This window comes from Cyanistes caeruleus, chromosome Z, assembly GCF_971803275.1.
Source record: "Cyanistes caeruleus chromosome Z, bCyaCae1.hap1.1, whole genome shotgun sequence".
NCBI lineage: Eukaryota > Metazoa > Chordata > Aves > Passeriformes > Paridae > Cyanistes > Cyanistes caeruleus.
In genome coordinates, this window is record NC_141732.1 from 12,347,638 (window position 1) to 12,370,181 (window position 22,544).

The 22,544-nt window shown below is 38.2% G+C and overlaps 1 long non-coding RNA gene across 1 annotated transcript in view; it reads right to left on the minus strand.

Moving 5' to 3' along the window:
- LOC147648104 (uncharacterized) overlaps window positions 1-18,439 on the minus strand; it is a 61,170-nt gene extending 42,731 nt beyond the window's left edge. Inside the window, exon 1 of the long non-coding RNA XR_015280754.1 lies at window positions 18,326-18,439. This is a non-coding gene — a long non-coding RNA (uncharacterized LOC147648104). The remainder of the gene's footprint in view (window positions 1-18,325) is intronic.
- Window positions 18,440-22,544: the final 4,105 nt, after the last annotated feature.

The following is a 22,544-nucleotide window of genomic DNA, read 5'->3' on the forward strand; positions in this document are numbered from 1 at the left end:
ATTCCAAGGACAATCTGTGGGAATAAATGTAAGAAATAGGACAGGACTGATGCTTTGAGCTGATTGCAAGTGTGGATTTGAAGGAGTTCCACCCACAGCATGGCAGTGCAAGCAAGATAATCCCACAGGATATATTCAATGCTTTAAAAAAAGTTAGAACAGTCATGTCTCTGCATCAAAACCAGGAAAATGCATCAAGGATCTTGATTTGAATCAAGGATTCTCAACAAGTGCATGGAGGGGGACCCTCTTGTCCTCACAGACACACAAATAAATGTGCAGTTGTTTACTCCTTAACAAACTGACAGAAGAGGTAGCTCATGCAGATCCCTTACAGAGAGCTCTAAGTCCTGATTTGCTGAGATAACAATCCATTGCTAGAATCAATGAGAAGAAAAGTCTACTCTTGAAGACTTTTAAAAGCATGCTCTGGCATTCAGATAAGAGCAGTGTACAGATGAATAGCAGCTGTATATCCTTTTTTACAGGGTACTATGTAGCTTCCATAGGGAACTTACTATGACATCAGGTTTGGAGATGAAACCTCAATACTTGTTATCAGCTACTGAGATCTGTCAGGATCACAGTTCCAACTTCAGAGACTTCAGATCAGAGGCAAAGAATAAAAAATAGAATTTAAAAAGTAATGTTTCCATGTCATTGGCCTTTCTTCTAATTTCTTGGGTTTTAGTTGGTAGAATAAAACAGATATTGTATTGTTTTTTACATAACAGTGTTAGTTTCAGGTCCCCTTAGCAATGACATAAAATATTTTTCTATTTTTATCTGCCATAATCTCGAGCTGTGAAATTTTTTCTTATAAATATAAATATAAATATAAATATAAATATAAATATAAATGTAAATGTAAATGTAAATGTAAATGTAAATATAAATAATATAAATATAAATATAAATATAGATATAAATATAAATATAAATAAATATAAATTATGTATATTATATTATGTATATCATGTATATTATATTATTATGTGTATTGTACTAGTAACCACAAAATGCAAGTTCTTTCCTATCAGTATATTAGCTTGGAACTTACTACTCAGAGCTGCCTCCTAAGAGTTAAACTGACTGTGATGCATTAAGAATAGCCAAGTATCAGCTCTGAGGAAGCAGTGATTCCTCAACTCCAGTGGTAAAAATAAATATGCAAAACCTGTTAAATGTGCAGACAAGCCTGTGGGTCCACACTGCACAGCATGCTGCCATGCTGACCCCCAGGCTGCTCCAGACAAGCTGGCTCAGAGCCCCAGAAGAGAGTGGCTGGGTGTGTGCAGTGCTGTGGTTGGGCTATAAGGTGACAAGCACATTCAGGTATGTGTCAATTGTGGTGTGTTGCACATGCAGGTTTTGCACCAAATTATCAGAGGCTTAACAGTCTGGGACATCTAAGCCCCTGCTGATATTAAATGAAAGTTTGCAAACTTCCCCATGCAGTGCACTATAGCCATCATGTATGCAAAATATACTTCCTGTTAACAGAAAGAATGGTGGTTTCCTTTAAAAGTTTGAGTTGCTGCATCTAGAAATAAAAAAGAAGAAACAAAGAAAGAAAAACTCTTCCAGAAGAAAAATCTCTAAGTGGCACTGCGATGAAAAAGAAGATGCACGCTGTGGATATGTATAGATATTTATGCTGAGTCTTTGTTTGTCCACTGATACAGCAACTAGACTGAAGCTGCATAGGGACAATAAGCACTTCTGTCTACCCAGTTGCCCCTCTCTGAACCAAAATTTCTAGGGTTCAATGCTTTTGTATGAATGCCAGTTTGGCACTCTAAACAACTGAGGGGATAGCATAGTAGGAGGAAAAATAAGGGTATGCACAGGGGTTTGTCACTGAAGGAGTATTCAGTGGTGATAAATGATGCACTGCAACTAATCAAGATCACATGAAGAGAAGTTTGAAAGCATTTCACATAAGAAATGACCTGTTGGAGGTATTACAGCATTTTCCTATATGCCTCTGCTCACCTCAACAAAGTATAAAAGGTGTCCTAAAACATTAAAGGGACTCTCAAACAGGCTAACAGGAGGAGCAATTTCTTTCTCAAATTGATTTATTGATGTTATTCATAACCAACAGAATTTTGATAATTTAATAGTTTATTTAACATTTTAATGCTTGCAAAAGTCTCTCACACTAAGGAAGTGCAGAGTGGGAAAACACAGTGTGACTTGACTAATTAGCTGTGAAACAATCTCATGCCTCCAGGGTTTTTTTCCTCAGATTCACTATTCACAATATGGTCATACTTTTTCTGACCCCATGATATTCACTAAAACCGCACTTTTTTCTGCATTACCCTCTGGGGTAGGTTTTTGTTGCTGTTGTTTTAACTGTGCAAAGAGACATACTACTTCTGCTGATTCTTTCCCCTCCACATAAACATTGTTCCTATTACTTTTTCTCCTGTAACAGAGAACTAGGAAGCAATAAGCACTAAATCACACTGTAAAATCATTTATTCCTAAACAAATAAAGCACCTCTATGGATTTTTTTTTTGCAGAAATTCTAACCAGCAGCCTCTAACATTCTTCTCTTAAGCTTCAGGAAAAGGATTCACGTCAGAGATGAAAAAGCCTTCAAGTCAGTTATGGTACCTAAACAATGTATGATAGAGAGCAAGCAGAGTAACATTATGTGTTACTAATGTAAATGCAGACTGCAAGACAGAAACAAATAACCTCATGCAGCCAAAGCAGCTAAACTCAGCTACACATTAAAATTCCTGGTGGTATAAACAAAGTGAACAATTCTAGAGAACCAGTCTCAAAAGGATTGCACACTGTCTGAACACATACTGTGTACATAAAACCTCACACTCAGCTCTGAGAGTGAAACTGCAACACAGGCTTTATAATCATTAAAGCAAACAACAGTCTGTCAGCCTCAAAGAGCACAAAGGATTTGCTAAGGGCTATGCAAAGAAGCTAAGGTATCTTTCAGATGTGGTAAGATGTCTTTCAGCAAATCAGCTTCAAGTTTCCAGTCTTCTGACCTGAGCAGCATCTCCACCACTTTTGCCTTCAGTGCCTCAGTAAGGGAACAACAAACTGCTCTGGCCCTGTGAGCAGTAAGTACAAGCAAGAAAGTGTGATGGAGAAGCAATCATTTGTGGACTTCATGTATCAACTTCATTATAGCCAGGCTTAAAGCAGTACATTTCTCCCTAATCTCTTTTTAGTCAAACAGCCACTTGAAAGGAGTGCTGCAAATACGTGTCTTGTAGCGGCTTTGCTGTCCAGCTGATGAAACTGTCTGAGCCAAGAGTGTGAAATAAGAACTGGAGTTTTAACAGCTTTGCATCTTTGGTGGACTAAGAGTAGAAAAGGCACTGTGACAATGCTACAGCCTTCAGTAATGCACAACAGATTCACAAACCCAGATTAAGGTATTAATCTGTGCCTCCTGTTGCCTCTGCACATTGGATCCAATAGAAAAGGGAAAGGAAGAAAACCCAAACAAACTGAGAACAGAGACTACAGGCAGAGCAAATAAATCAGAACAGTTCCTTGAAGAAAATTAATTTTAAGGGCTTCAGATGATTAGGATTTGACAGATACAAGCAGCTATCCAGGCCAAAGGGACTGCAAAAGAAAAAGCCCTGGCCAGAGACTGTAGAGAGACAGAGGACATAAAAAGGAAGGAGCATGATGAGTAGAAACAGACCAGGGAAGAGAAGGAAAACAGTAGTAGATGAGGAATTTTTGGAGTACAGCAAGACAGTGAGGTATGATGCCAGTGAAGACACACAAGAAAGTGGTAGTGTAGGCTAGACTACACTTAGACACTTACACTTAGGCTACACTTACACTTAGACTTAAAGTCTCTCAGCAAAGCTGCTACATCATGCAGACTGAGGAAGTGAGACTAGCAGAAATGCAAAGCCAACAAATAACATTTTAACTCATTATAACTGTACGCACAGCACAGACATCTTTAGAAGTTTCAGCAGTGGTGGGGGAGAGAAACATTGCGTTTTGACAGATTCCCTTTGCTTGAGGCAAACTGTCATGTTTTTCTAATAGTGGGTACCACTAAAACCTGAAAAACTAGTAACCTAGAAAGTCTCTTCAAACCTTCCTCTGTACAACAGGTCTGGAAAAACAATCATTAAAACTGAAACCTATTTAACCTAAATAGGTTAGCTTACACAGTGCCTCAGCCAGCAAATATTTGAATTCTTCTTTCATCTTCCATATGACCTTGGAGTGTCATTGTCAACACATGAAGATGACAGCAGGTTATGTGTTACAGAGCAAACCATTTGTTGCAGAAAGCTGTTGTCAACGAGCCTGGTAAAAGCATCTGACCTGCTCTGCAGAGAAGCATTATTGCCAGTCATTCATATCCTTAAATCATGTATGCATACATTCAATATTTACCTCAGCAATCATCAACAAAACTTAACTGTAATATCTCAGATCTACAGATTATCTGTAGTGCTACCTCAATTCCCTGAGGTCTCTCTCAAACCAAAGAGTTGGTATGGTGGTTTTTTTTGGTGTCTGTCTCTCCCTTTGAGGGTTAAACACAAGATTAACCCCTCTAAAGAAGTAAACAGAAAGAGGAGTGAAAAGGGTTTCTACATCAGTCATGTGATGAGAAAGCTTTTCTTGATCTCTAAAATTTTATACCAAATACATTTCACCATAAAGCCAATGGAGTTTTTATATATTCAGCTATTTATATACCTTAACAGGTATATAAAGGGGTAGGTAGATACCTTCCCTTAAAAGTGACAGAAAACAGTAGATCTGAACTTCACTTTGAAGAAAAAAACAAGTTAGTGAACTTCAAGAAAGCCATGCTATGCACTCTGATGATAGGCAACATGTTACTTTCCATCTTGCAACCAGAAAAATTAGACTGGATATCAGGGAACATTCTTAGTTAGCCTTCAGTTTGTTGGCGTCCTGCAGGACAAATAGCAGCCACAAGAAGGTGAGAGTGAAACTAGGCCATAAGCACCGATCCTTTGTGTACAGTTCAAAATGCACAGAGCATTCCCCAGCTTCCAAATGTTTCTTGAGACTCATGATCCATGCATCTGAGCTCATACAATAGGGCTAGGATGTTCCTGTACACTTTCCCAAGGAAAGTTTGAGTGCAGACTTCACTTACCATTCTGGCAACCACATAAGTAATTACTGGAAATGTGGAAAAAAAAATCTCTGTAATCATATCCCAAACGTGGAAGGCAGGGAACATTTCCACAATGTATTGAAACCAGGCCTCTGTTACGTGTCCTGTTCAAATGTCACCCTCTCTGCAAATGTAATGAGTTCTGCCTAGCTTAGCCAGTGTCTCACCTTAGATTTGGATTTGTAGCCATTTGTATAGATAAAAGATACTGGAGGTTTCCCCCTGTCTATACTGTGGTAGCAAATCCAAAATTTCCTTTCCACTGAAGCACGGGGTAGCATAACCTAGTTCAATGCACTATATCTTGTATACATGACCCAGAAATACAGAATAGATTTTTTTGGTCCTTAAATCAGACACAACATATACTTAAACTGACATACTTTTAATACATTCTGATTAAAATTTCAGACAGTATTTTCTTTACAACTTTGCTTTACTAGCAATATACACATAATTTAAATAAGTTAATCTTAATTTATTTTTTTTTAAATGCATGAGGCAAGCAGCATGTATGAAAACAAAATTGAAACAGGGAAACACTGAAGACTGCCTGTTTCAAAAAAGATCTTCAATTTACATGTCCCCTTATCATACCAGAACATATTTGTGCAACAGCATCATCAGTGATAACAGCAGAGGTTTGGAAGAAGTAGTGTTTGTTTATTAACACCTCTTGCAGAATCATAGGAGGCCATTACCTAATACCAGATTGTTTGCTTTTGGAATATACTGAGCTGATGACCAGTGCTTTTCTCATATTCACGTTCTTGCCAAATAAGACTATTTTAAAGGTTTCTGTGGCAAACACTTAGTCAGGTTTACAGGAGTGCTGAATATCCATCCCAGGAGGAATCAACAGGACCTGCAGGCATTTGGCCTCTCTAACAAGCAGACCTATAAACTTCAGTAATTTTCTCATAGTACTACTTTAAGAAGTTAAAATAGGTCACAATTTCTACCTACATTGTAAGTGATCTTATATTATTGTATGTTAATTTCTATTTTGGCATAGTATTTAATTTTCCAAGAAGCTGAATTTGCTGCAGTTAATATAAAGAATATAAATGCATAGAGTATGTATATATATATATTTAATATATATACAAAATCATGAAAAAGGACCATAAACATTAGCAACCCTGCTGGTTTATAAATATGCCTCATGCAAAGCTTATTTATCATGTACTTAAAGCTTTGTTTATTCTCAGGAAGTATAGGAAACTGAAATAAATTAAATATAGGTCCTGATCAAAGCTAAACAGCAGTATTCAGAATACAGTGCTTACTCCTGTAGGTATGAATCCTGAATAGTGACTTGAGATATGCTACTGTTAGTCAGTACAGCCTGTTTGACGGACCTCTTGTAATTGTGAAATGCTGCTCAGTGTGGAGAAACAGCAGTAGAAGTGTAATGAACAAATATATTCATGCCTGAAGGATCAGAGATACTAAACTGCAATATGAATGAGTCATTGCAGTGGATGGGTATTGGCTACTTGTGCAGACAATAATGGAACAGCATTGAAAGCAAGCCTCTGAAGGAGGAACAAGATGTTCAATCCATAGCTCAATATTTCTTCTATTTTTGAACAAAAGAGAAAATATTTCAGTTATGAAGACTGTAAATACATACCCTATAGCCCTGACATTTACCTACCATTCAGGTACTATGAGAGTTATGCAGGTTTTATAAAGCCTTCCATTCCTCTCTGCAGAAATTTTATTTCTTCCTTCATTATCTGTTTATTCTTATGAGTGAAGGAGACATACAAGACCATATGTTTGCATGAAATTTATCTTATTAATTGCTTGAATAGCTGTAGGCAGAGTCAATTAGCACAAGCTGGATAGATAGGAATTCAATCCAGGGGTGAAGGGATTACGTTCTGAGGAAATCAATACTTCATATGGATATATCCTTGGGCTTTGTACCTATTATATTTGGAATGCATATAAAATAGATCCTTCATATTGTATTCACATTTAATTCTCAAATACTTCATAAAAACATTCTACTTGGGGGTCTGGACAGGTTGTAATTATCCTTCCCAGGCAGACTTCTGTCATGCATTACACCCAGAAAGAGAGTGATTTTTGCCAAATCCTTTTCCTCTGCTACTTCTTCTGAGATCCAAATGATGTCAGTTGGAAGCAATAAAAAGATGATACAAATATATGTGGGCTCCACACTCTTCAAGTCTCATATAGATTTATGCTAGTCATCTCAACTGTTTTTAAAAGGTTTTAAGGACATACCTGTATCAACAGGAAAAGAAAAATCATATAAGTCCAAAGGAAACATATTTTTTGACTATTTCTGTTTTTCATTATTTTTTTTCCATTTCTAATGTACATAAAAGAAAGAACATAGGAAAGAGTAATCTGAGCACAGAAAGGTATATGACCACAGGTCAATTTATTAACAGATTAATGAAAAAAATCCTAGTGTATAGGAGTTTTTGCAGCTGACCTGCAGAAACATTTTTCAACCAAACTTCTAAATTCCAAAGTTTGTGAATTTAACTTTAAATGAATATCAAAAATTCATTGGCATTTCTGTTGTTTTGATTCAAAAGTGAAATTGAAAAAAAGGCCTTAGATTTCTATTTTTCATTTTAAGAGTTCAGTATTTAATTTATAAAATGTTTAAATGTTAATAAAACCTTTAAGCAAAATTATCCAAGGTTAATATTTAATTCAAGCAATATTTTATCTTTGTCTGGGCTGTGAAAGGTAAATAAAGATCAGTCCTGTAAATGGATGCTACAGGAAGTGATATATATCCAGAGTACACAATACAATGAATCTCACACTCAGTTTTCTCTTCAAAATATGAGAATATGCCCTAAAGACTATATTTCAACTCTTCATCTCATTAGCTGCTCCACTGGACTTTAATTAAATCAGATAGGACAACCTCTGTTCTTAGAATCCTAATGGAAAAAGACAATTCCCTATCTAAACATTTACAGGCATTAAGGAAATAAAAATCTGTTAAAAAGCTTTATGTTGATTTAATGCCTTACCCCATATCATAGTAAATGCTAAAAGATTTTTTGATACAAACACATAAAATTTCTGAAGATACTATTTTAAGCAGTTCCTGACTTCCCACCTAAAGCCACTGCATGTCTGAACCCAGCTATTTAGATGGCATTCATTGTTATTTACCTTGCTATGGTTCTGCCTGCAGCCCACACCCACATGTCACATTGATGCAAACCAGGGACCTATGTGCTTTGTGCCCATCTCAAACTCAGGTTCACCAAATATCTCCAGAAGGCTCTGTTTTTCCCTTTCTTTCCTTTCTCATTTTTCTATAATTTCTATAGTTTCTAGAAACACTTCCTTCTGTTTTTTAAAAATCTTCCGCTGTTCCCAAATGGCAAGCCCCCTGCTGGGGCTCAAAGCTGGGACTCCACTTGGTTCTCACTCACATGCCATGAACTCTGGATGCTTCTTCCTGTTAGGCATTATCCACTTCTGCCCTCCTGCCCTTCCTAACAGTCCTTTATGTTGTTCACACCTATGTTCCAGATGTGCTTGCATTATAGAATTGGCTCTATCCTAGAAGTTCCTCCTTCACCTCCTTCCTCACTGTTGCTATTGTTCTGCCTTCTGCACAAGGACTCCCTGGTCCCAGGAAAACAAACTACCTTTCCTCTGGCAGATTTCCTGCTTCCTATTTTACACTTCATTTTCCTATCCAGATGACATGAAAACCTGTGGTGGTGCCAGTTTTCCAGCACACCATCAACACTTCCCTGCCCCACAGAGAACTGAACCAGAGCACACGCACTGATGGGGCAGAGCGCAACACCCATTCTGTTTTCTGATTCCTGCCAAAATCTGAAGGCTCATCCAGACTCCTGCCATGTGGCACACACAGCCAGAAGACATGACTGACTGTGCTGCAGGTCCTCAGCCTTTGACCACAAAGCGGAATGTGGCAGCTGATATTTTACACATTAGCAGATAGTAGAGGGACTAATTCAAAGATCTTTGTTGAATAATAATAATGTGTTTCCTTTTCATGACAAAGGCCTGCAGCAAACCAGTTTTTCAACATGACCTTCTTCCTAGTTATAAGGAACAACTACATCCTGATCAAAAAAACCCTTACTTTTCAGACTTAATCCTAAAGTATTTATTATTCCGGAAAGATGCAATTATCAGTTAATTAGCAGGAAATGCAAGTTACAGTTATATAGGGAAGTCTAGCTTTGGAGACATAACTAACCTAAATATAGTGGTGATATTTAGGCTGGAATAAAGGCTAAATTGAAGCAGCCACATTAGCAATGGTCTTGCAGATGACTGGTTGTGGAAGAAGAAGTTTGAATATGCCATTTTATGCAATGTACCCATAGAAGCACTGTAACACCGTGAGCAGATAATTACACAACAGTCAAATAATAATTTGTCAGAGAAATAATCTAAAAAGTGAGTGTGATATTGGAGAGTGTCAAGTATTATAAGATGAAATAATTCCTTTTGTCAATTTTTATTTTAACTCAATTCTTACCGTACAAGGATTTTAATTCTGTTTGTGGTTATAAATTCTCCTTGTCTAAAAAAATAAATAAAAAGAGAGATGCTACAACTGAGAAGAGAAGCCATATTTGCTTTTTTTTAAAAAAAGTCAAGTTTTTCATATACAGGCCAAAATAATTTAGGTACCGATATGGAAACAACTTCTCTTCACATCTTATCAATCAAAATAGAATTTATCTTACTTGAATGTTTCTCGAATCCTCCTGCTTTCTAGACTGAACAGGTGACAGAGAAGGTTGAGCATTCAGCTCTGATAGTGAAATGTCACAATAGTTGACGTCCTACTGCCCAGCCTGGCCATGGCATTTGGTTCCCCATCTATCCCTCCATTGTTTTAAGAAAAGAAAAATATTTGTATCAGGTACTGTTAAGCCTTCACTACACCAAATTCAGTTCCCAGGAAAAACATTTCAGCTTATGTCTAACAACCCCTTTACATTTCATTGCTCCCAAGTTATGACTTAAATTTTCCTGTATTTTAGATATTCTAAAGCAATGTGATTTTAAACTGCCACAACTGAAGCAACATGTAAAGAAAAGAGAGAAATGTCATCATATGTGGTAGTGCACATTCCTGGGCATTCCTTAGTTTCTGTGTAAACCCTCCCTGCAGCTGTGACGTGTTTTTCCCTTTCCCTCCCTGTCCCTGCAATGTTATCCCACTGGTTGGTGTTACATGTCTCCCCGCCCCTCTCCTGAGGTTTGAAAGGGTCCAGGAAATGTTTCCTCCTTCTCTTTTTCCTCCCGGATCCCAGCCTGAATAAACATCTGATGTTATCCTGGAGGGAAAAGCAGCCCTTTGGTCTTTATCTTGGTCGTGAAGAGCCCCCCTGCCCTCCCCTCGACATAGCTAGCCCGGATTACTTCGGGAGGGACAAAGGGGGGCTACTTCAATCATAACTCTACATCTTCTCATAAACTCTACCATACAAAAAGTCCAAGGTGCCTTTTATATTAATTTAATTTCTGTTTGGTGCTATGACACCAGGATTTTTTTATTTACAGGATTACCAGTGTCACTTAAATATGGCATTGAGAAACAGGTTCAGTCTTGAAGAGTTTGAAATTCAGATTCTGATCTTATAAGATAACATGTGCTTGCAAACACTGCACTCTTCAGGAACTTGTTACTGGGTGAAAACAGAGAACTTATTCCATCTTTGCAAGATATCACTTTTAGCAATGTCTTCATGGTGACCACAGACAAGACCCAAGAGGACAGTCTGAAGTTGTATCAGGGGAGGTTTAAGTTGAGCATTAGAAAAAGGTTCTTCCCCCAGAAGGTGGTTGGGCACTGTAACAGGCTCCTGAGGGCAGTGCTCACAGCATCAAGCCTGAATTCAAAAAGGGTTTGGACAATGGTCTCAGGCCTGTGGTGTGACTCTTTGTGGGGTCCTGTGCAGACCCAGGAGTTGGACTCCATGATCCTGGTGGGTCCCTTCCAACTCAGCATATTCTTTGATTTTATGATTCATTAAAAACTCTTTAGACAATTCAGAATGAGCTTGTAAATAGTTTGGAAAATTGCTAAAGGAAATTACCACTTTTTTTCAGACTGCTAAAATAATTTTTTCTTCTGTTCTAACAAGCATCAACCACCATGCCTAAAAGCAACAGAAAGTGTACCTCCAGTAAGTGGGTTTGGGATCATCTTTTCAGCTTAAGTCAATTATCATTTACAGACAAGAATTCCTAAAATCTCCTAATTTGCACCCATGCTTTGTATTCAGACTTGCTGGTTTCAGTAAGAGCAGCAAATATTCGTATCTACAATAAAAGAGCATTTGCATTCAGAAGTAATGGCTAAATTCACACACATTTTAAATGCTGGTACCCAGTTTCAAACAGCTTTGGTTTTCCAAAAAAAAAATTACTGAAAGCAAAGCAATTATTTTTCAAATTATTTAAAGAAATCACTGTGACACTTAATTTTCATCTAAGTAGTACAAATAGCAGTTTCTTGTGAAATCAATTAGGTTTGGTTGCTGAGGCTGCACTGAAAATAGTAGACTTTTACTTTTAACTTTCCTCCAAATTTATTTTTATAAAAAAACACCAAAAAAGGATGATTTGGCAATAAAATAATATCAAATGTTCTCATTTCTATCAGTTTCAAAGTCAAAAATAAATTGTTGTTGTTTTTTTTAAAAAAGGCTTTAGAGAGCACAAATTTTATGAAAAGGATTGGAAATAGGTGTTACGCTTTTAAGTGGAATACATTTACAATTGTGTTTAAAAATAATAACAACAAGATGTCAAATGGGAGAAAAAAATTAGAATCTAATTTATCACACTGTCCTCTCTTCTTTCTGCTATAAATAAGAAAAACATTGTATTCTTGCCATAACTGGTAATGCATAAATAAATAAATAAATAAATAAATAAAAATCCATGAAATGTTTATGGCTTTGCATGGTTTGACACTGGCTAAAAGCCAAGCACACACAAATAAACCAACCAACCAAACATTCACTCAATCTTCTCTGATATAGTTGAGTAGAAAAGGTGGAAAGAAAAATTGAAGGGCTCATGAGCTGAGATAAGGATAAAATGCTAAAGGCAAAACAGGCTCAGACTTAAGAGGTATACAGAAAAAGTTTTATTAACAGAATTAAGAGGATAATGAGACTAAAAGAAACCTTTAGAACACCTTTTTCCCCCTCCAGCCCCTCCCTTCTTTCCACCAAGAGTGCAAAGAGACAGGACATGGGAGATTTGGTCAGTTTTTCACTGGAAATCTTTCTTCATTTTGCATAGGGAGAAGATATTCTGCTATGCTGTGGGGTTCACCCCACGGGAGACAGTCCTCTGTGAACTTCTCCAAGGTGGTTCTAATTTCCAAGAATAGAAGTCCTGTCCAACATGCTGTAACATGAGTCCCTCCCATGGGCAAAGCAGTCTTCTTGAATTACATGGCGTGGGTCATTTTAGTCCATGGAGTGTAGTTTTTTAGGGATGAATTGTTCTTGTTTGGAAGCAAGGATTCTCTATCTTCTCTCTCTCTCTCTTCAAGTTTCCCACTACATTACAGCTTTCCAGCATCCACGCACTCCGGTGTGAACACCTTTTCTCACAGGCTGCAAGTGGACCTCTGCTCCCTTGTAATTCATGTATGTAATTCATTCACTCCATGAATTACAGGGAAAAAGTTTTTTGTATTATAGTCCTCATCAGGGCTTGTAGAAGAATCTCAGCTCCGACGTCGGAAGCACCTTCTGGCCCTCCATCCTTCCACCGACCGTGGTGTCGCCTTGTTCGCCTCACCTTTTCCTTCTCTTTGACTCGGGAGAGAATTGATGTCAGCCGGTTCGTCTGTTCTCGAGTTCTCTTAACTGAGAGGTTCTCAGAGGGTTTAGCAGCACTGCAAGGTTGATCCTGGCCGGGCTCCACGTCGGGGAATGGCTCATCGTGCCCCTGGCTGCCGCCCGCCTGGTCCCCGCAGCTCCGGCTGCATCCAGCGGCTCTCTTGGAGCCGCCGCTGCCCCTGTGCCCTCAGCATGGCCAGGCAAAGGCGGCCAGGCCGGCAAAGTCTGCATGGCCCCAGCCACAGCGCTTCCCCACGCATCAGAAGGACTGTGCTCAAGTTTTTTCTTTCTTAGGTATGTCATCACAGAGGCATGGCCAACCTCTCTCGCTGGCCCGGCTTTGGCCAGCAGCATGGCCATCTTCAGAGCCACCGAGGGTTGACTCTGCCGGACACGGTGAAGCTTCCAACAACTTCTCACAGAAGCCAGCTCTGTTTCCCCTATCCCCACGAAAAACTAGGCTCTGTTTAACCAACACAGCTTTATTCTCTTTTTGCAAATGCTGTTCTTTGCCTTGGATCCCTATGAATTCAGACTGAATTACAAGAAGCAAGATGACAGCACTCAGTGTTTCCCAACTAATTTTATTCTGCTTAAAGCACTTGTGCTGTCAGCAACAGCAAAATTTATTGCCACAGAAAAGCTTGGAAAAGTCCAGTGTGCTCTTCTAAAATTCAAAATATCTTGCAGATATAAATGAGGCTCTATCTGTGAAAGCCTCTCTCCTTCTATTAGTTAAAGTAGGGGTTGAACGCTCATCATGTTTTGCTGTAAAAAATGTGTGGAAATTAAATGACACTTCCCATGTCGTTTTTAGGCAAGGAGAAGAGAATGAAAAAGGAGGAAAGAAGGAAAAAAAAAAAACCCTTATGAAGTTTTTATATCAAGCAGTCACAAATAATGCTTGTTACCATAGCAACTGCCACATCCCATGGAATTTAGTTTGCCCCCAGGAACCATAGCATACTACAGAAATTTACTAGGTTTTGGTCTTGAGAAATAGTTTATTTTCACAGAATACAGACACAGGTACTCCAGAGGTTTAATATCCAAGCAAGGAATGCATTTATGTTTATGAATTATGCTTTGTGTACTTTCTAATTTTACTACTTAGTTCTGAAACCCTGCTTGAGAGTTGATTGCATAATTTTTAAACACTGAATTTGAGATGAAGTTAGCTTCGTGATGCAGAACTGGAACCACTGGGGTAAGAGGAAAACAAGAATTCAAAATAAGCTATGTGGATAATACGCACACTGTTATTGCAGAGCACAGGTATAATGCATGTGCCATTTGTTCCAGAAGAATTTATCTATTTTGTATCATTTTAGCAAGATAAAACAGCTGATAGGTGGTGGTACACTGTGACTGCTAATATGAAGTGAGGAGTGGGGACATAATGGAAGGGGGAGTGAATTAAAATCTTAATTCATGAAACATACTAAACCAAAATAAATAGCAAAACTGTCAATTTTCATACTTTTGGCAGCATAGAACAGCACAGCTTTTGTGTTCTACTATTTTCTTTTTTTTTAGGAAGATGTATGTTAACAAAAAAACATCTTTTCGAATCATTACAGTCAACATATCAGATGTTTGTTTTCATCTATAATTATTCAGTCCAAATTTAGACTAGCACTAGGAAATGATTTCACAAAATAAATGTTCATTAAAATATAGCTGCTTCTCAGCAATAAGGAAATGTGAACCTGGAAGTAATTACTGCATGAGAAGTGATCAGAACTTTGTTTTTAACTATGCTGTGACAGTAGTTTTCACATAATACAGGGAGTTTTTGAACATGGGTGATACAGAAGCCCACTTCTACCCTTTTAATATGTCAGAGTGCACTACCATATAGCAAACTTTTGGATGCATCCTGCTTTTCTACATAAACACAAGCACAGTAAGTCAAAGAAACGTTTTTAAGTAAACCAGACCATGTGCAGCCCTCTTCAGTCTATGGCTGCAGCTTAGGACTTGAAAAAGATTGGAAGCTTGTAATGCAGGCCAATGTTTTGTTTAGGGAAGTCTGAACTCTCTGCACTGCTGTTTAGGGAAGCTCTGGCAAATGTGAATTTTAGCTTTTTCTATTATAAAAAGCAAAGTCATATTTTAAATAAAAACAGGGTTTTCAACTGGAAATTAAAATAATTTCAGTATCTCTGTTTTAATATGCCTAGTGACAGTGAAGTGAAAAAAGAAGGCATAACAGCATAATGGTTAAAGATGCAGTTCAGTTGAACATGCAGTTCCAACAAGAGATTATGGATCTCATGTGGATACACTGGATGTTATATTAAGATCAGGCTAAACACTGTAATGGCCTCTTGCAGTCTTAAATCTTTCTGCCTCAGGGAGGGAGGGAGGGAGGAAAATAATACAGAAATTCAATCTCCAGTAAGAGAGTTTCACCAATCCAAGGTCCAGGCCAATAGGAAATACGTTTCAACCCACAAACATCTCTTAGAAGGTAATCAAGAACATTACAAACCATTATGAATTATGGACCAACTTTCAACACAGGTAGGTGTTTGAACACAGACGTTTCATCCACTTTGTGTAATAATAATTAGTAACTTCTCTCTCAAGAATATTTCCTGCACCTTCATCCATTTCCAGAGCCCAAGGCAATAACTGCAAATAAAACCTTGGGATGCTGGAAATAATTCAAGCCGTTCAGTCTGACATGAGACAAAATATTCAGTGTAACTAGTTTAATTTGTCATGTTCCAAAGAATATTATACCTGACATTAATAATATGATAGAAACTTATGAGAAAAATTAATTTTTAAGCTTTAAAAAATTTAAATTTTAAAACCAGACATCCATGAGAGTAACAACTCTCCATATGTGAGAACTGCCAAACTATAGCTCCTCTAGACTATTGATTACTTACAGGTATCTTACACCAAGTCTATTTTTAGTTTTAAGAAGCACTTAGGAACAAATAGGACTTATTTTCATAATCCACTACACAAAGTGAGAATGTTTCCGTATCATATCCTGCAAGGGTGGTGGCTGCAGACAGGTATTCCTGAACTGTCCAGATGTGCTTTAACAGCTCCATCTATAAAATTCTTAAACATGTTCCTAACCAAGAGGTCAAAGGGACACTGCAAGACAACTAAGCCTGGCATCACCTCAGTTCTAAAGGGCAGCCTGATGTGCCCCTGCTCCAAGTGCAGTAACTCATGTGTGGTTGGAACACATTTTTTCAGAAGAGAATTTGCCCCTGTCTTAAAATATGTCAATTCCCTCAATAATCTGTTTTTGACACAAATTGATTGATTCAATGTTTAAGAGGAAAAAAAGAAAAGATCAATCCAATATCCTTGGACTGAGATTTCATGCAGTATCCTTGGACTGAGATTTCATGCAGTTTTTCTTCCCTCACATTTTTAAATTAAAGAGCCTTTCGAGTACCCTCTACTCTCAATTAATTATAAATAAATCATTCCCCATTGTTTTGATAACCTGTTGTCAGATCCCTCAGGTACAGATAATTAATTGTGTGCAAGAGACTTTCCCCAACATATTCAGCAATAAAAATGAAACAAGAAATTCACCAAGTCTGTCAGTCTCATCACTCAAGCACCTCTGACATCTTTTCCTCCTGTCATCTCCTCACTTGTTTCCTGTATGACTTACTGCTTTTGATGCATTTAGAGAACTTTTCACTACCATCTTTTGTTTCCCAGAGAAGTGAATTTTCCAATCACCTTTTAGTCCTTATAGTTTCAAACTAAGCGGTCTAGCATATGCCGTCTGCCTTGTTGTATGCATTTAAGCAGGCTTTTAAATTCTTAACATCAGCCTTTCCCCTGTGATAGCTACCCAGAATCTTCTAATGAGTTAGATATGGTTTAATGGAATGTTTTGCTTGGAGGTTTCTTCCTTTTTGGACTGCCTCATTTTTACATAATGAAAACATGAGTAGGATTTCTGTGGATATATTCTGTAAGTTACCTAACTTCCTCATTCCTACAACAACTATAAATCTAACCGTAATGTGTTACTACAGAGGTATCCCAATAATTCGTACAGAGGTAAGTGTTCAGTGTCATCCAAAACAAAGTGCAGAAAAGCTTCTTCCAAAAAATTGCTCCAGAAAAAATTCTTTGAGAAAGCAGCTGTCTGCTAAATAAATAATTTTTTTAAAACCTCACTGTATATAGCACATATTTATGAGGCCCTGTGAGCTCAGAAAGAATTGTCCCACCCCAGACCCTCGTGGGGTGGCAGCCCAGGGGTTCTGATTGGGTTTGAGCCCCTGGGGTTTCTCCTTTGCTCTGTCCCTATTAGACCCCAACCTTAAACTCCACCCTGGTTCTGTCCCATAAAACCCATCACCCTGCCTCTGTTTGGCACTCTCTGTCTCTGGATCTAACCTGAGTTTGTTCCTGTGTTCAATAAATGGTTTCCTGAGCAGAAGTCCATCTCATTGGAGTCCCATGCCGGTAGCTGGTAACTGTAGCCTCCCTGGACATGATCCTGTGACCCCAGAATGCAACACATATTCTAATAAAGATTTTTTTTCTTCAGCTATAGCATGTAGTTAGGGTTCGTATTAACTAATGCTGATCAAAGAATTAAAGGTGGCCTTTTCCAACTTTAGAATTAGGCTTGCATTTTGATAGTGGACATTTAATCCTTCACCCAGTTTATAGGATCCTGCTGATGTCATCTTTTCTGGGTGATTAAAGACAGATTCAGTCTTCCAATCAGAGAAAATATTCAGTCCAAAAGGAAGCTTTAATCAGAATGGTCACTTGCTGTGTAGAATTGCCCCAGCAAGCAGCATTGCTGACCCTCACTCTGCAAGAAATTTAAACCTCTGCCAGTTGGTCAGTCAGAATTACTACCTTTTCACATCATATGAGGATTAAACAGACTTCCCAGATCAAAGATACAAGAAAACTTTTCACTTGTGAGAACAGTGCAGATACCTATTGTTTTGGGTTTGTTTTTTCTAAATTGTCTTTAAAAGATACCTTGGGTGCTCATGTCCTCTCTGATTAACACATATACTTCTGCTTTTTTTTTTTCCTGGCAATATTTATATAAATTAGTATGAAGCATTAGCTGCTGTCATAAGGTTTCTGCCTTCCTCCTTCAGCTCACTGTCAAATAAATACAAAAAATAGTGCCCCCCAAAATTATTTCTCCTGACATAAGCAAGTCTGACATAAGAAAAATAATATTTTTCAAGCAGACAAAACAAGTTATGTTTTTTTTCCCTGGAAAATTGGCTACCTGAGGCAATCTTTTAATTCCAAAAAATGTCTTACCTTCTGGCTGAAGTTCTAAATTAATCAACTCCACAGGAGACAAGAATGCAAGCAGCTGATTGGAGGTTTTACAGCAAAATAGTGTCACAGCTTTATTTTTCTGAAGTCCAGGTCCTGTAATATTAAAACCAATGTCATTCTTCCTGTTAACTGGAAGCCTAAATCATTAAAGTAGGGAAAATGACAACATTTATATGCATTTAAAAATATACCTCTTTTTGAGGCCAGATAGAAAAGTTACAATTACTGCAGTAGCAATTTCAATACTGATTAATATCTTGGATGACTCTGCAGTTAATCATACAAAGTATACATTATATTACAAGAGTATCTAAGAATAAGAATTTTTTTTTTCTCCCCATGTTTCTTAGAACCTAGACCTAAGAAGGCAGAAGAAATCATTCCAAATGCACTAGTGGCCAAGTGAAAATGGAAGGCAGATAAAAACATTCAAATATTCAAAAACAGCTGCGCCTCACACTCAGTATTCAGTTTTGGGCCTCTTACAAGAAGAATGACATTTTGCTGCTGGAATGAGTCCAGAGAAGTGAATGGAATTGATGAGGAGCAGCGGAGGGAGCTGGGGGGGCCTTGGCCTCTAGAAACGGAGGCTCAGGGATGACCTTGCTGCTCTCTACAATGACCAAGAGGAAAGTGTAGCAGTTGGCATCAGGCTCTTCTCCTAAAGAAAAAGCCACAGAACAATAGGAAATAGTCTCGAGTTGCACCAGGGGAGGTTTAGTTTGGATATTAGGGGAAATTTCTTCATGTAGAGGGTTGTCAAGCACTGGAACAGGCTGACCAGGGCTACGGTGGCATAACCGTCCCTGGAGCTATTTAAACACAGGGCACTCAGGGGCATGGTTTAGTGTGGACTTGGCAGTGGGTTAATGGTTGGAACTAAATTATATGGGAGGTATTTTCCAACCTAAATGACTCTGTGTTTCTAGGAGAACTGGGTACTCCAGCCTTCTAAAAGCCTCTCTGAAATGTTAAAACTAATATCTGTGAAGCTATCTTCATCATCTCTGAAACTATCTTCATCATCTCTGAAACATGTATGTGTCTCACAATATGTATGGATTGGAGCAGTCTTTACAGTTCATTATATCCCTCTGCTCATGGGAATGGTGAATTCTTTTTTTTTACTCGAGGTTTGCAGTTCTACTTCAAAGTTATTAAATCGATAGGATGACCACTATTTACATTAAGGTTTATCTACCATTTTTACTGAGACAGCCATCAGTATTTCTTTCTTCAATGTTCTTTTCAACTACCTCTTTACCAAGTCTAATTCTGAAAAAAAATCAGCTAAATATTGAAAGGCTTATAAAAATAAAAATATCTAAATTTTATAGAAAGCATTATTATAGATGGATAGGTAAAAATCTTGCATACAGTCAGTTGCTTGGAGCTGTAACTATTTGTTACTAGCTGTAACTAACTTGATATCCTCTAATATTTCTTCATAAAAATTGGAAGATGTTCACCACAATTCACATTCAAAACTTTAAATCACTGAGATAAGGCAGAAACAAATTATTCTGCATTTAACATATTCTTTTTCCTGCTCTTGTTCACTTAGTTTAAAAGGTTGCTGTCCTACCAGTCAATATTCCAGTGCATAATGACATTCTCTCTCCACTTCTGCTTTTATCCATTTGCAGACTACAGTTCACACCATGAAGCTCTATGCTGCAACATTCCTGGCCTGAAACAGACTTCTAAAGGCATCCCAGTACCTCATGGTTTTTTTGAACATTTTCTGACTTTCTGAAAAATCAGCTAATGTAAAGCACAACAGTGAATTGTGGCTTGATCAATATTCTCATAGGGTTCAGGCTGTCACTGCTGTTCTTGATGTTCTTGCATATTTTAGCACTTCTGTCTCATCACAGAAAGAACAGCTCACAAGGAGCTTCAGCAAGCAAGAGTCTAGCAAAATGCCAAAATGGAATGCAATCCTACCAGATATCATAGCTGGTATTTACACTATAATACATAATACATAATGAAGCTTGGAAGTTTCTTGGTTTTTTTTTAAACTGAAATTAATAATAAAGGAACTTAACAGATGAAAGTTTTGCTTTTTCTGACAGCTTCTCAGACTACAAAATTGTACCATATACCTATTCACACTGTGCAAGGCTGTTCAATATCATAAAACGCTGAAGAATTTTAATTCAGGCCATACTCAACTGGAATGAAGACTATAATTTTATTCCTTCAGCACTCTCATCTGAATTTCATCTAAACTTTTGAGCATGAAAACTCATAGCCTCAAGCTCCTGCTTCCTTCCTTCACTGCAGCCCAGACTGATTACAGTGTTTTGCTAAGCCATCCCATGAGCCACCTTAACAGGGTAGAAACACAGTAATTGCTTCCTGGACAGGTTTGAGGCCAGTACATCATCTTTCTTCCATGTGTTTGTTTTTTTTGACACTGGAACCACACTCCTGCTATTCTTGTAGCACTGCTCCTCTGAGGTTTCCCATTATTTCTCCAGCCTTTCCCTGATATATTATGGGGAATTCTTTCTGTCCTTCCACTCTCCACAGAAATTAAAACACTGTGCAAGGCTCTCCTCTTAAAAAGGGGACTCCCCTCTTTTTTACTCCAGGCCAATTCCTTGATAGGTGATACCAGGCACATGCAAGGTGAGAGCGCTTGTCTCCTAAAAATAGATGGAATGTAGTCAGGCAATTTCCTTACCTTCTCTTCTGTTTTCAACACAAGACTACTTATTCCGGGTTTTTCCCCCAAAAGCGATAGTATTCTTTCCCCAGTTCTTTTAATGTGGCCTCTGTAGGTTTGCATCAATGTCATTCTCTACCACCAAATTACTTAAGAGTAAGTTAAGAGTGGGTATTGAAATGTAATGTTCCCTTGCTCCTTTCAAGAAGGAAAGGAAACTTCCCACATCCTGAAGACCTGAAGGTAGTTTGATCTTCCTTGAGTGCTTTTGTGATGGAATAAAGAGGAAAAAAATATTATCCTTGCAAAATCACTGGGTGTCATGGGGTGACTTTGTGACTTTGCTTGTATCCCCAGTCACCTTGTTTATGTTACATAGTAAGTTCTACACCTTTAAGACCGGCTCTGAGAGCAAAGGGAGGGGGAAGAAGAAGCACGTAAGCATGATAAGAAAGAGCCCTCAGTCCCCCACATCCTGCTTCAGACTGTGTTGTCTGCAGCATGGACAGACAGTGGGACAGAGCTCTCCTTTGCTGCTAGTTTTTTGGCTAGCTAAGGCAGGGAACTTCCCCAGACTGTTTTTTTTCTTTTTCCTGGGATCTGTTCAAACCTTATCTGGACTGAAAACCCAGACAAACACCGGGAGCTCATGTCTGTGGTCCATCGAGGCCTGGGCCTCAGCACTCCAGCACTGGAGGGACTGATAAGAGACTGAGTAAGCTGAGCTACACTCCAAGGACTTTTCTGAATGTACCATCTCTTTGAACAGCAAGACATTTTGTTATTTAATATTATTAAATTTCTGTTAAATAAACAGGTTTTTTCCACTTTTCTCTAAGGAAATCTTTTCCCTAACTAGTTGGGGGAGGGGCTGCTTGAATTTGCTTTCTTGAGGGACTCCATTCAGAGGTTCTTGCCCAAATTTGCCCTAAACCAGGACACTGGGAAAACAAAAAACTCCCCATATAATCTGTCAGAACCTGTCAGAATCTGTCATACAACCTGTCAGAAGGTTTTCAAAGTTGGCATTACGTTCTAGCTCAAAAAATATACTCTGAGATACAGGAAAGAAAAATTCCATAATTCAAACATTATTGTACTTTTTCAAGGATCTGTCTATCTGGCACATGTTCGTGCCACTATTATAGTGTTCAGTGTAATCACTCATCATGGAAACTGATGTCCCAACCAAGAGATTACAGCAAACTATTCATGCAAAAATTTATCCTCAGAATCATCAATAAACCTGCACTTGCCAGCTGCAACAACATGCAAACATACATGCATTTTACTGCTGGCTGCTGCTGCAGTGTTTCTTGTTAATGGTATGTTCTGTTACTGCCCAAGTTGATGATTTGGTCCAAATGAGACCCTCCCACCTCACACTGTCAGTCTACCCTGAGTGTTCTGTCAATCCCATCCTAGGCCTGCCACATGCTTGGAATTCCACTTTGGAAATCCCCTAAACTTTGACGCTTGATTAGTCCATGTGACCCAACTTTCCCCCCTTACCTCCCTCATTGG